Raw genomic sequence first — 13,567 nt, 5'->3', positions numbered from 1 at the left:
GCTATCTAGGTAGGTGCATGAAGTTTTGAGTGTATCTTATTCAGACGTATTTTAATTTGTCTACATGATACACATACAGCAATAATATGTCATATTTGTATTGCAAGTGTAAAATCAAAACAGTACTTTGCTTGTTCCTTTACATATGCAAATGAAAACCCGAATAAACGTCGTTTCATTATATGAAATTTATTTAAGACCGACGTTAACTTGCATATTGGCATTAATTGAACTAACGTGTCGCTTTAAATTCAGAAATATCAAATCATGGGTAAATATATGTGTTAACTGTATGGGATTATTGGAATTAGTACAGCAAATATTATTAGCTGATGTCTTATATAAATGATCATTAATTATTTTTTGCTATTTCCTCGTCGAAAAAGAAATTTGCAATGTTTTAAACTGTTACCAGTGAATATCGAACTGTTGACCGGTCAACAGTATACACTTATTTCATGGATGCGCGGTGAACAGTCAAAACTGCTTCCCAAGGTATCAGGGATGACTTTGGTACTGTTGCCCGAGGCCTTTCAGCCTCGGGCAACAGTTCCAAATGTCAGCCCTGATACCGAGTAACAACAGTTTTGACTGTTCACCAAGCATCCATGAAATACGTGTTTTATTACCTGATCAAATTTCCAACAGAGAAATAAAAGCAAAGTTAATTTTTATTTGCACACAACAGTAATCGATAAAATAAATACTTTTGACTGTTTAACTGTACAATGACGTCATTTTTTCGACGAAATGACGTCATTATTCCAGCGGGCAACAGTTCAAACTGTTGACCGGTCAACAGTTCGATATTCACCAGGAACAGTTTAAAACATTGCAGATTTCTTTTTCGACGAGGAAATAGCAAAAAATAATTAATTATCATTTATATAAGACATCAGGTAATAATTTGAACTGTTGCCCGCTAAAATAATGACGTCATTTCGTCGAAAAAATGACGTCATTTAACAGTCAAACAGTCAAAATTATTTATAGTATCGATTACTGTTGTGTGTAAATAAAAAGTTAGTTTGCTGTTATTTCTATGTTGGAAATTTGATCAGGTAATAAAACACGTATTTCATGGATGCTTGGTGAACAGTCAAAACTGTTGTCCCTCGGTATCAGGGCTGACATTTGGAACTGTTGCCTTCGGCCTCGGGCAACAGTTTCAAATGTCAGCCCTGATACCGAGGGACAACAGTTTTGACTGTTCACCAAGCATCCATGAAATAAGTGTATAATGTTGTATTCAGAGTTAAATAAAAAAAATGCAACAACGTTTTCGTAACTGAGGCGTGGTTTTCGTTACGAAGGCACACATTAAGTTACCTCAATGACACAACATCATATCTCGTTTGTACCATCGAAAATTTAAGAGTAAGTTGGCGTACCCCATTTTAATACGAAAAGTGCTCCAATACCAACCGTTAATGAATGTATAGTAGGGCATCGTTTATACATCAACATTCTAAGATCGGAAGAATTTCGGGCTTCAATCAACAACAACTCGACAACTCTTAAGCATGTTCTGCAAAATAAATGCAACCATTCAGAACGCTCGGCAATCATTTGGTAGCAAATACGGGTACCGTTAGCATTGTCCCATTTCTCTTCTGGATCATTCTGTTTTGTATCGTGTTGTATTCCGATATTTTATTTCAAAGCGACTTTTCAAATACATGCCGAACAGACGTTTATGACAAAACGCCAGCCATTTGATCCCGAACGATCACCTCAGAAAGCAATTTATATGGGAAAGACACAAATCACTGGGGATGTAGTTGACCAAATCCCTTAGAGGCCTGCATTATAAACAAACGATTTCAAACATAATGGAATTTGAAGAATTAGCAGACAAACAGTTCACATATCAGAAACTAGTTATACACATTTCACACTATAACATGACAGAAAATTGACTTCACAAAGTGTTTTTTTCTGCCTTCTATAGTGATTCGGAGTTTTAACTGGCGAACTGAATGTAATATTTATAGAACATCGATAGTAAGTATATATTATATAATAATAAAAACAATTTATCTCCAAAAACATAACTAGGCAAGAAATTATGTGTCCGACATATTTTATTAAACGCAGACGTCTAATTGACTGTAATACAAGACAATCCACACAATTTGAATTTAACATAACCAATAAAGCCGGGGTCAACGCATCTTGCTATTTTAAATATGTTATGATTTCCCCTGTGAGATTTGGCATGACCATTTTAACCACCGATGTTTTGCTTTGATAGTCGAAAGGTTTTACCATTGTTATGCGATTTGTGTGTCTTGTCGTTCATGTGGTGTGCTATATTGTTTACTCAGTCACTTTCCTTAATAGGAGACGAATATCAATAAAGCTTCCTGTCTTGATGAAGTCTCGTGAGTTTCATTAGTTTCCTAAGATTATTGTAATAATAAGGTTGTATTGTGTTGTACGACTTTTCGAGCGTATAAAGACTAATTATAAGCCGATATATATTGGCAAAAAAGGGAATTTACACATGTTTCTTTTAGCAATCTGTAGTAGAATAAAGAGAATATGGGTTTAAAATTTTGTGATGTTTTACATTGTAGACACATTCAAAATATAAAGCGTGTTTTATTGGTTCTGTACAGCTTATATATACAGATTTCTTGACCCGTTTGCGTTCATCTACACTTAAATGCAAATAATTTTTATTCAATGTAGTCAAATCAAGATATCGATCGTAAGTTTATACCTTCAATTTTAAAGATAGCTTCAACATCAACAAATGATTTCCTGTTAAGAATCGCACAAGGTTTTAAAAGCGAATAATATACACATGTTTCGTCATTGTTATGCAGAGCATACCTTTACAATACAAAGGGTAAATTCATGGTTTTAAGTAAATGAAAGCTAATTTTAGAATGTACACATCTTTAAATTACGAACAATAAGTGTCATTTTCTGACCGATTGTAGTTATATTACAATTCAAGATTTCATCTGAGTTATAGCATTATTGGAACTATTACGTTACTAAAATGTTAAAATAAAAATCTGCAACAATTATTATCTTAACGATTTTTAAGAACGACATAATAAGTGCAGCGTGAATGTGGACAGTATATTGTAAGGTCAACGATTGATAAATGTCCAACATTACACTTTCTTAATATTATTACCTTTGAATACATATCTAATTGGATTTTCTTCCATCGCTCTGAAGATCCTGTTGATGAAAGGGAATGCTATCTATAAATTTTCTTAATTTGCCTAATTCTCCATATTCAATCAGGCCCATTCCGCGTTTTCAGTATTTTCAGAGGATGCGATTCGTTCGTAAGCTCTCTTAAACATTCCCACATTTCGTCGTTTTGAATATTTCGAAACGTATCAATAATGCCAACCGAATTGGATAATCGGGGGACTGAACGATGACCGGAGCGTTAACTACCATTGACAGATACAAAATCGACGTTCAAACTGCTAGCATGCAAATGGTGTTGTTTATTATTAAAATGGGTGTTGTTTTTTTACAGAAATGATGACAATGAATCACTTAAGTTAAGCAATACAAATATTTCAAGAAATCAGATATTAACAACGCATGGTTTTAAAATAATTATTTCATAATGTCAGACATCACTTTATACATGTGTAAAATAATAATGTAATTGTAATTGTTAAAATCCCTCAAATAATACAAATATGTAATTACTACCTAACTTCAGATGCCAAGTTTGTGTTCACTTTGCTTTATAGGTTGCTAATTTGATTTATCGACGTACAGGAGGTGTTTGATTGAGGATAAACATTGTATCTGTAGTTGATCTGCCTTTCCTAAACATAAACTAAGCGTCGGAAATAACATCAACATCACTACGTTCACACCATGCTGATAGTCGATGGCTGTGTACATATATATCAGTTGTGCATAGTTACTTCATATTGTCATGATAATTTCTAAAATCTGATGTATCAAGCATCTTATTCATAGTTATTGTAACAAATCGTTATTATCACTACATAACCACGGGCTATTTTTTCACCAATACACATCCATACTCTGAGTTAGTTAAAACGTAAAATAGCAATGTTTTACACAATAATACGATACAATAAAAAAATATGAGCTCCATTCATTTCTTCCATTTTTATTTAAAAAATACTTACATTTACCACTTTATTGTGTACTTGATAAAAACATAAACTAAATTCTAATGACATGCAACCGTGAGCTAATTGCACAAAGTAAGTTATGATCGACATGAACCCTATGTTTATATCGTAATTGTTATTTGCGCAGCGGATTATGGTCCAAATTAATAGTTATTTCATTATATGAAAGCACATAAGATTCTTATACGATTAATGAACGTGCAAAATGTGCAAACATATTCCGATCGAGGATGCATACTATAGATGCCCATATAACTTTACTTTTACAGGTTAATTTAACAAATGTTTAAATTGGAATCTTCAAAATTAAATGTTGCACTTAATATACGCAAGTAAAACATTTATTTCAGCTCAACTGCATCGAAATCGTAAGGCTAATTAGCATTTGTGAATTAAGATAAACAATTGCTGCGCATTTCCATTCCCTTTATGTAGAACACATGCCAAATTCGACTGGCGATCAATGTTTCCGCTGCATAAAATATTCGCGAGGAATCTGCGTCAAATGTGAGCATAGACAGCTAAGTCGAACAATAAGAACATGTTTTGAAATATTAAAATTATGGTTTACCGTCTTTTAGAGTGATAAGAGTTTGATATAAACAAACACCAAGATTGTGTGCCAGATCTCTCATTGACCCAAAGTGCAACATATTGTATGAATGTATTTACATTAACCGTAAAGTAAGTCGTATTAACCACATGTCTCTAGCCGCATACATATTGTGTGTGGGTAAACACTTATCTTAGTTATTCTGAAATGCACATAATACTTTTGAACATGTGTCATGTGTAAGGTCGATGCCCGTGTAATAAAAACACAACACAATATGAGATAGGGGAAGTTACATTTTTTCATGACATAACAAAACGAATACGCATTGTAACGTTTGGTTAAATTCAGTATGCATAGGAGTATGAACACATCAGTTTCAACATAAAACATCATACTAAAATATCATAAAAGATCATACATACATATGTTTACCTAATAATTGGTTTATGTGTTACAAACTACAATCACTAAATCAGAACAGAAACAAAAAAGTAAATCACAAATTTGGAATGTTTTAAAAAACATTTGACGATAAATAAGATTTTGTAAACGATACATAGTTCATTGTGATTGTGATCAAGCTGACAGAAAGGGAGTGTGTTAGTTATGGTAAAGGTATTTTAATTGGGGGAAAATTGTTATGGCTACAACAGGGGATGTTAAATATATTCCCTCAAAGTGTAGCTTGTAATTGGAAAAGGTGAATCTTTTAAAAACCTTTATTCTTTTTTCGGCAAATATAGAACTACATTCCACCATCACTTGCAGCATTCGCATATAATGAGATACAATACAACAGTATTATGTAGGCCATATTAAAAGCCATATGCTAGCACTGGTATTGACAAAACCAAGTGTAAATGTTTGGCTTTCAATCTGGCATATTCAGGGAATTATTGTTTCAACAATGCGTCGGTTACTAAAATTATTCATATCAGACATTTCTGAGACTGCAGAGACAGCTACGTTGACATCTGTTCTTCTGCTGCAAAATACCATTTGTTCGCAAGCGTTAATAATACACGGTAACGGTATCTGACATAAGATGCGTTAGCCCTTAAGTCAGACACTAACGTTCCGCCGTATAAAGAATGTTATCATTCACATCCACAGACGATAGGAGTGGGGTTATTTTCGTATATTGCATTAATGTATCATTAATCAACAAGTCATGAATAATCCATCGACCTATTTTATTGCAACATTAGAACAGCCATGGCTATGGATCAGTCTTAAAGTACCTACTACAACTAATTACTTATTGTATGATGTAGGACTGCATTATCAATTCCAGCTTGTTATCATATTACATACAATGATAAAAATATTACATAAAACCAAAGTCATATGGGTGACATTTGTATCATCTAAAACATAATTAAAATCAATTTGCTTGTTTTATTATTCTTATACAACATACTTACTAACGACGCATAGGGCAATATGCAAAGTAGTCTTGGTTACATTTGTATTATCTGGAGAAAAACACAATTGACTTGTGTCATCATTCTTATAAAACACACTCTGATTATCGTTGTGTAAGGCTATGTGTTTTTTGGTCAAGTTTGTTACAACGTCGCTTTACTTATTGTAAACTTACGCAAGCAGTATTTCAGCTTAAATGAAATAAACTATATATCGCATTTGTTGCTTATGTTTACTAAAGCACTGTGAAGTGATGTAAACATTGCAATAAAAACGTGTTATTTAAACTGCAAATTCGTATTAAGAGCTGTTCTATAAGAATAAATTTGCAAAACATTTACATGTCTTCCAGATGGCAAATCTCATACGTGTGCTGTGATCCGATAGTCTTATTCAATTGTTGACATTGGTTACTATGGTTTCGAGAAACATGTGTATAAATACCATTCTACAAAACAGAATGAGTGAGTTTCACGCAAATGTTGTTTTACGTGAGGGTTATTAGTGTGTATAGGCAGTGGCCCAGATAATTATTTGGGAAATAGGGTTTTCACCCTTTGATTTTGAAAAATAGGGTGATTTCATTCTTGAAATAGGGTGAACTGAGTTATAAAACGACGGATTAAGTCAGATTGAAAACGCATGTATGTCGTCGTAAATTATTTAGTCAGATGCTTTATTTTACTATAAAATCTAGTCCGCAGAGCGTTTTATTTACTTTGACTGTTTCTTGCTCCAACATCCAGGTGCTTGCTGAATGAAAGCATCGCCTCGTTACGATAATACTTCACAAGAGAAAATACCGAAAATGAGAAAAGCATTTTCGATCGAAGCCATTGTATTGTGCGCATCCCATTTGACGAGTTTGCGTCAAATTGGTTGCGTTTTCAATACGCATGATATTGTATTTCTTTGCGTTTTTAAACATTTTAATAGGGTAAAAGACGCAGATACGCAGCTTATCTGGGTCACTGGTATTTTATAAGTAATGAGTTTGAACAAAGCGAATACGCCGATCGCAAACGTCCTTACTAAGCGACTAATAACGAATACTTGTCGTTGTACATACACATTTCTCGATTGAGATTAAACAGAGACAAACACGGTATCATAGTGCTATGCTTTTAAAACGTAGACGTCTAGATGTTGATATATACGCAAAATTTGTTATTGAATTAGGTTAGCGTGCTCATGCAGTCAGAAAGTATACAAGAGCTTTTATCATAAAATGTCTTTGTGCATTATTCTCAGGTGAAGGGCATTTATTTTGTTAAAGTAAGCGTTTGTAAGCATTTGCAACTCCTTGTACCATATTTGTATATATTTAAGATACTAGTTACACAAATACAAAAACCTTACAGCGAGTACATTGAATTATGTGCAAAATACAACGTTGTTAGAAGTAAATATGTAATGCAAATTAAGCATGGCATTGTAAATGTCAAGCACGAGACTAAATTGTTCTTTTGACCAACGAGTCTAATATGTTACCAATGCTAATGGTGCGTCCGTTTTATAAGTAATGAGTTTGAACCTAAACGAGTTCCGGCACCTAATCACCAAAATTGCTGTATTTTGCTTTTTTTTATTTCACTCTGATCCGCTGATACGGCTTAACTCAGATGAAAGCCACTTAAAATATTTTGCTAAGCCGCGATATGTAGGTAATAAAAAGTATAGCGCATGACAGTCGTATCAATCTGCGTCAAGAGGTCAATGAACTTAACTACTACATGCTAAAACGTGTCGGGCAGTGACCAATAAGATGCAAGTGGAAACATTTTCATACAGAATGTCATCCGACCTAATCATATGAAACAGAACAAAATATCAAGATGTTTTTCCTGGGTACTCACACCGTCTAGTATGCACATGTATTCCACAAAACGTGATAGAGTATATTTAAAATATTAATTCCAGTTCGAAAGCATTTCCGAAAAGAAAGTCGCTGACGGTTCGGATTGAAAGAACATTATCTTTCTTTCGAAAAAAAGATTTATTTTCGTAAATCGAAAATGAATTTGATTCGCCCGTATACGATTTATGAGATTTTTCCTTGAACGCTTTAAAGCAACAACTCTAGTTCATGCAGTTGTGTGCTATGTGGTTTATTTTAGCTTGGTAGGCAATTATATCTTTTGTAAGCTTGAGAATCTGTTAGCCTTCAAACCGGTTTAAACCCCACCCAACGCTTTGCATTCTCAGTGACCGTTTCAATACAATGCACAATTGTAATAATTGTATATTTATGACAGGATGGATTCATGTTAGTAAAGAAGCGAATACAAAGAATTTCTCTCATAAAATTGTGTGTTTTGTTTTTTTTGTAAATAAAAGAACGTATTGGTTTATGCTGTGCGGAGGACGCATTAGAACATATCTCCGATCATAACTTTAGTTTTTTCATTTTTAAGAGACTGCAAGCAGCAGAGCTATTTTGTTTAATATGGTTGAAACATATTTAAGCTCTTTCTTACACCTAGTATATTTGACAAATGTATGTACATACATGTTTAATTAATAGATAAATATTTTCTACCGATGTTCCTGTACTAACATCTAGATATGTACCCTTTGTGCTGATCCGGTAAAAAAGTTAATACTAGTACACTTTAACTTTATTAAGTCGGTTGTTTAAAAAAAAACACAAGATAATAAAACGTAAGTAAAGTCATCATTCAGGTCGACAAGAGGTTAGAGTTTTTATCAAAGAAAAAATTCGATATTGATGTTTCGAATGTGATAAGAATTATTTTATATATGTAACATATGAAACATGCTGCTGTAATTCCAGTTGAACAACTTGAGGTGTCAGCTTTTTTTAAATAAAAACACGTTAAAAAAACAAACATTTGTTTTTCCGTAAGTAATGTGTTATAGAGACATTCTTAAGGCTCGTAGTTTGATTATCATAGGAACTAGATATGGTGAGATCGGAATGGCATTACGTCATTAAGAATTCGTCCTTTGTTGGGAACAGTACCCGTCTAAAGTTCGACACCACATTTGTAAAGTGGTTCACTTATGAAGGATTTAATTACATTTATTCAAGAAAGGATGTGTAACAGACGTTTCAACGATTGAACGCATTTAATGGCAAACACCCAAGATTAAGATCAATAATAACAATAGAAAAAATAAATGCAATTCAAATGTCATGGAATAAATAATTATAACATGTGTGTACAAACAAAACAGACATGTAACAAGCCACCATTCAAAGACTGTCCTTCATGAAACTTGCCGATGTCACAGGGCTATTCCACGCAGCTAAGCATCGGTTGACCGTGTACATTATTTCAAAGCTACCTTAGGAAGAAAGAGAAGAGGAAAAACCAATGTGAAGTAACACTCACTTGCAAGGCTTATTTACACATCTTAATTGAAGCAAACGTTCAATATTCGAAAATGACATCAGTTGACAAATCATCGGTTCATATCTCAGCGATAAGTAATAGCACATGATTTCATTATTCAACCAATCATTGTCAAATCATTTGTCACACAACTAATAGAAAACATATAAACATTAGTTATCAGTTAACGGGAATATCACTTCTCAACAGTATGAATTGTGCTGGATATCGTAAGTCAAATTTTAACAACCAATCTTGGAAAATGACCGTACGGCGAAAGAGGGAAAACAATAATGTACTAAATATAGCACATGACATATGACATTTATGTATTTAAATATTTTGCAATCACTTTAAAATTGTACAAGTGTTTTGTTTCGTGTATAATGTAATACATGGAAATAATTCGTTTGAGATTTTTATCACGCAAGTCCATAGGTTTATAAAATGTGTTGATTGTAGGTCGATTGTAAAACCGGGAAAGAATATACCTTTCACTAAGATCTTCATAGAAGGAACATACAAGTAAGTAATAATATTCGTTTTCAATATACTTCTTGCATAAGGGACATAACCGTTCATTTCGTTCTAGATTTTTGGATCTCTCATGTTCATTCATGAGTTGATGTAATTATGTTTTGTAGCGGACATAGGCATTTCTAGATTTTTGTATTTAAAGGACGTTAAGGTACTTTTCGCATTCAAAATCTATTTTAAAATCGGTATTGGTTATCAATATAGAAGGATCATTTCAAGATTGCGAATACGACCATTTAAATACATATTTCAAGCGTTGTAAATAATAAAACAAAACTAGGTCCAAAATCGCCAAGTACAGCCATATTACATGTATGTAATGGTGCTGACATAAATCGTGTGCAAGCATATCCTTGAACACGTTCGACTTCATCAACAGTTTGTAGTTCGCAAAGCTCTGAGCTATGGAACAAGATAGGCATGATCATGGCCTCCATTAGCTTGAAATAACAGTTATAGTGCATTGGTATATTATCGTACAAAGAAGAACTCAGCGATACAACAACACGTTTTGCTTTAACAACCATATTTTCTGATATTTTATACATCAACAAAGTTGAAGAAAAATATACGCCAACATAATTGAACCCGTTAATACATTCTAACTTCCATCGGCACAATATCAATATTCCATTGAGAATAACCTTCCCCCGTTTTTTTTTTAACTTATTAAACGTGAATATAGACTCCTTATGTTGTTTTACAATTTTCCACTGATGTTCATGTTAATAGCGTGTGATATAATCTTCACTTGTCAACGGATTAAAATGTCTTTACAAATCATAAAAGCATTTTATACAGTTATACATTTTCTACCTAAACATGTATAGATTAACGAGTAAAGAACATATACGTTTTCAATCGTTCAATAATCTTTTCAAAACCCAGACATGTGAATCTGTTAGGCGCCCATATGATTAAACGTAGAACGTAATTTTTTGTTTAGTATATAAATATATGTTTTACTGAATATATATGAAGGTTTGTTACCCCTGTGTCAGTGTTATTTGTGGGTCATTATTACAGAGCACTCCGTTTTAGGAAGTAACCTGTGCTAAAAATGTATGCAAAATAATATAAACAAAAGGTAGAATACTATCAACAATGTACATGTATATGAAATGTTTAGCTAGTACAACACCAGTGTAAGCTTTCGAAGGGTTTAGCCTTTTACTGCCTCTACTATTTCTTGATCTGAGATAGGAGAATTGAATGATTCATCCTGATATTCGACACTATTAATATCTCTTCTGACAATATAAGCCTAACAATTTGTGATATCATGTGGTATCATGAGCATATTCATTAAAAAGTGTGTTAAAATGTTAGCATGGTTGATTCACGAGATATAGTTGTTTTATTTATATATTTTGTCAGATTTTTAATGTTCCACCAAAAAGCTTTCTGATCGCGAGCTGAGTTAGAAAGCTTATACATCACTTTTGATTTGCATTTATAACGTTTTGTATTAAACATAGTGCGAAAGGATTTTTAATGGACATATATATTGAAATTAGTGACACTTTTATAGCGCCGAAAATTTTGCAAAGCCGTATTGAACTTAAGTTTTATAATTCTTACAGTCCCGTTCCCGTTGAAACCAAGTCGATTTATTAGAACGTTGAAAACAACGCCTTCGCTTGCATCCTGAATGCTTATTACAATTTATTAGGACATCTTCAAATTGTGCCTATTTCTTCAATTGACATGCATGTGTTTTCAAAAGTGTATTGACATACCAATATCATCTATTAACGGCCGTAAATGCTAATTGCGCAATATTGTCGGTACTAAAGTCAGTTATGGTTATCACATGCCCATGAGTTTTGTCTTAAAGTAACAAATCATATGTGTTTGTCTTTAATTTTCACTGGTAAATGGTCGGATAAGCTATCATTGCCAGCAAACAAGTCTTGCACAATATCAGATATTTCAGATCTACCAACAAAATTGTCAATGGCGTTGAAGCTAACGTTAAACTACATTCATCTTTATCTTCTCCACATCGACCATTGAACAACTTTACATGGAATTAACCAGTATCCATGGGATTAACGTGATATACGTTTACGCATACGAAACAATAATTCAAAATGTGGATTTCTGCGTAATGCATATTGCAAAATACATTTTTAATAATTGCTATACCATTGACCTTATATTCCTCAAAAGCAGAGAAGCATCGGGGGGGGGGGGGGTGGCTTTATTACTTTTTAATAATAATTAATACATTATTTTGTTTATTTATCAAAAAGACATTAATCAATATTTTTACCTATCCAGCTATAAAAAAGACAATAAACATGATACACAAAGGAACCAATGCCGTGTTTAATTGCATCGTCACTGTACTCCCATTTTTCTAGCAAAATTATAATATCAAATTGCAAGATAAATGTAAAATATAATGAATCAACTAGTTGAATCTCAGTCTTGCAACTTTTTAAGACTGTAAAGAATTATCTGACCACCGAGGGCCTTGGTCACAACTCTATTCTACAGAAATGTCACAGTTGTTACTGGAAACAGTCGATTGTCGGTTGTTTGTGGTGTCGCTGCCGTGTTGAGCATTACGCTTGTAAGAAGACCCTATTTTCCACTAACTCTTGCAATCGATAATAGAACAATTCTTGGAGTAAGCTTTTATGCCACGCTGATGCAGCTCACGGACCTTTGAGCGCTGAAACTGGATATGCGTATACATTAAACACGCAGTCGATCGCGTATTTCAAGCAGTTCGAAAGTTTTAAATTTAACTATTGTTCGGACCGAATTTGCAAATTATTGTTATATCAAGAAGAGCATCGCCTTGTATAGAACCATTTTGATATGCGACATTATATGTCATAAGCATATTTTAATTTTGTTTGATTGCTCGTTTCGTTTTCACCATTAAGAAGGCCTAAAATTCGAAGACTGTTTCTTATTTCAGCACTTTCTAAGTTTTCAAGGCACATGGTGTCATCCCGCATGTCAGAGCTATCCCTGCCAAGCATATGTGCTACTTCTTAAAACTCGGTTCGAAGGTTTTGATGCTTAATATCAATATCATCAAATTTCAGCTACAAAGATTCAATATGTTTACCCATGGATTGTCGCCTTACTTAAACATTGTTGATTTTACTGTTAATATCGTTTAAATTCTGCTTTACTCACTGCAACACTCAGTAGTTGACATGTTTGTATTATAATATATTGACAGATCGTATATTTATTTGTTATAACAACTAAATATATTAAATAAGATTTCAAGTATATGCCAATTACGTTTCCAACTTCTCAATTTACTGTGTACATTAATAAGAAATAGTTGAGTGATGTTGACCGTTGTCTATTTCGTCAGAATTGAATATCATTCTGGAGTAGAGTATTTTTGAAAATAACATTAATGGAGCATGTCAATGCAAACCGTATAAATTAAATCATGCAAACAGTCTAACATATTGAAGAACGCCTTCGATTGCCTGGTATGTAAAATGCATTCGTTCTACGAATTCCTATATACTGCAGTAATACACTTCAGATGTACATATACACATTTGTAT

Source organism: Dreissena polymorpha, chromosome 12, assembly GCF_020536995.1.
Source record: "Dreissena polymorpha isolate Duluth1 chromosome 12, UMN_Dpol_1.0, whole genome shotgun sequence".
Taxonomy (NCBI): Eukaryota; Metazoa; Mollusca; class Bivalvia; order Myida; family Dreissenidae; genus Dreissena; species Dreissena polymorpha.
This window is presented reverse-complemented; position numbering follows the sequence as displayed.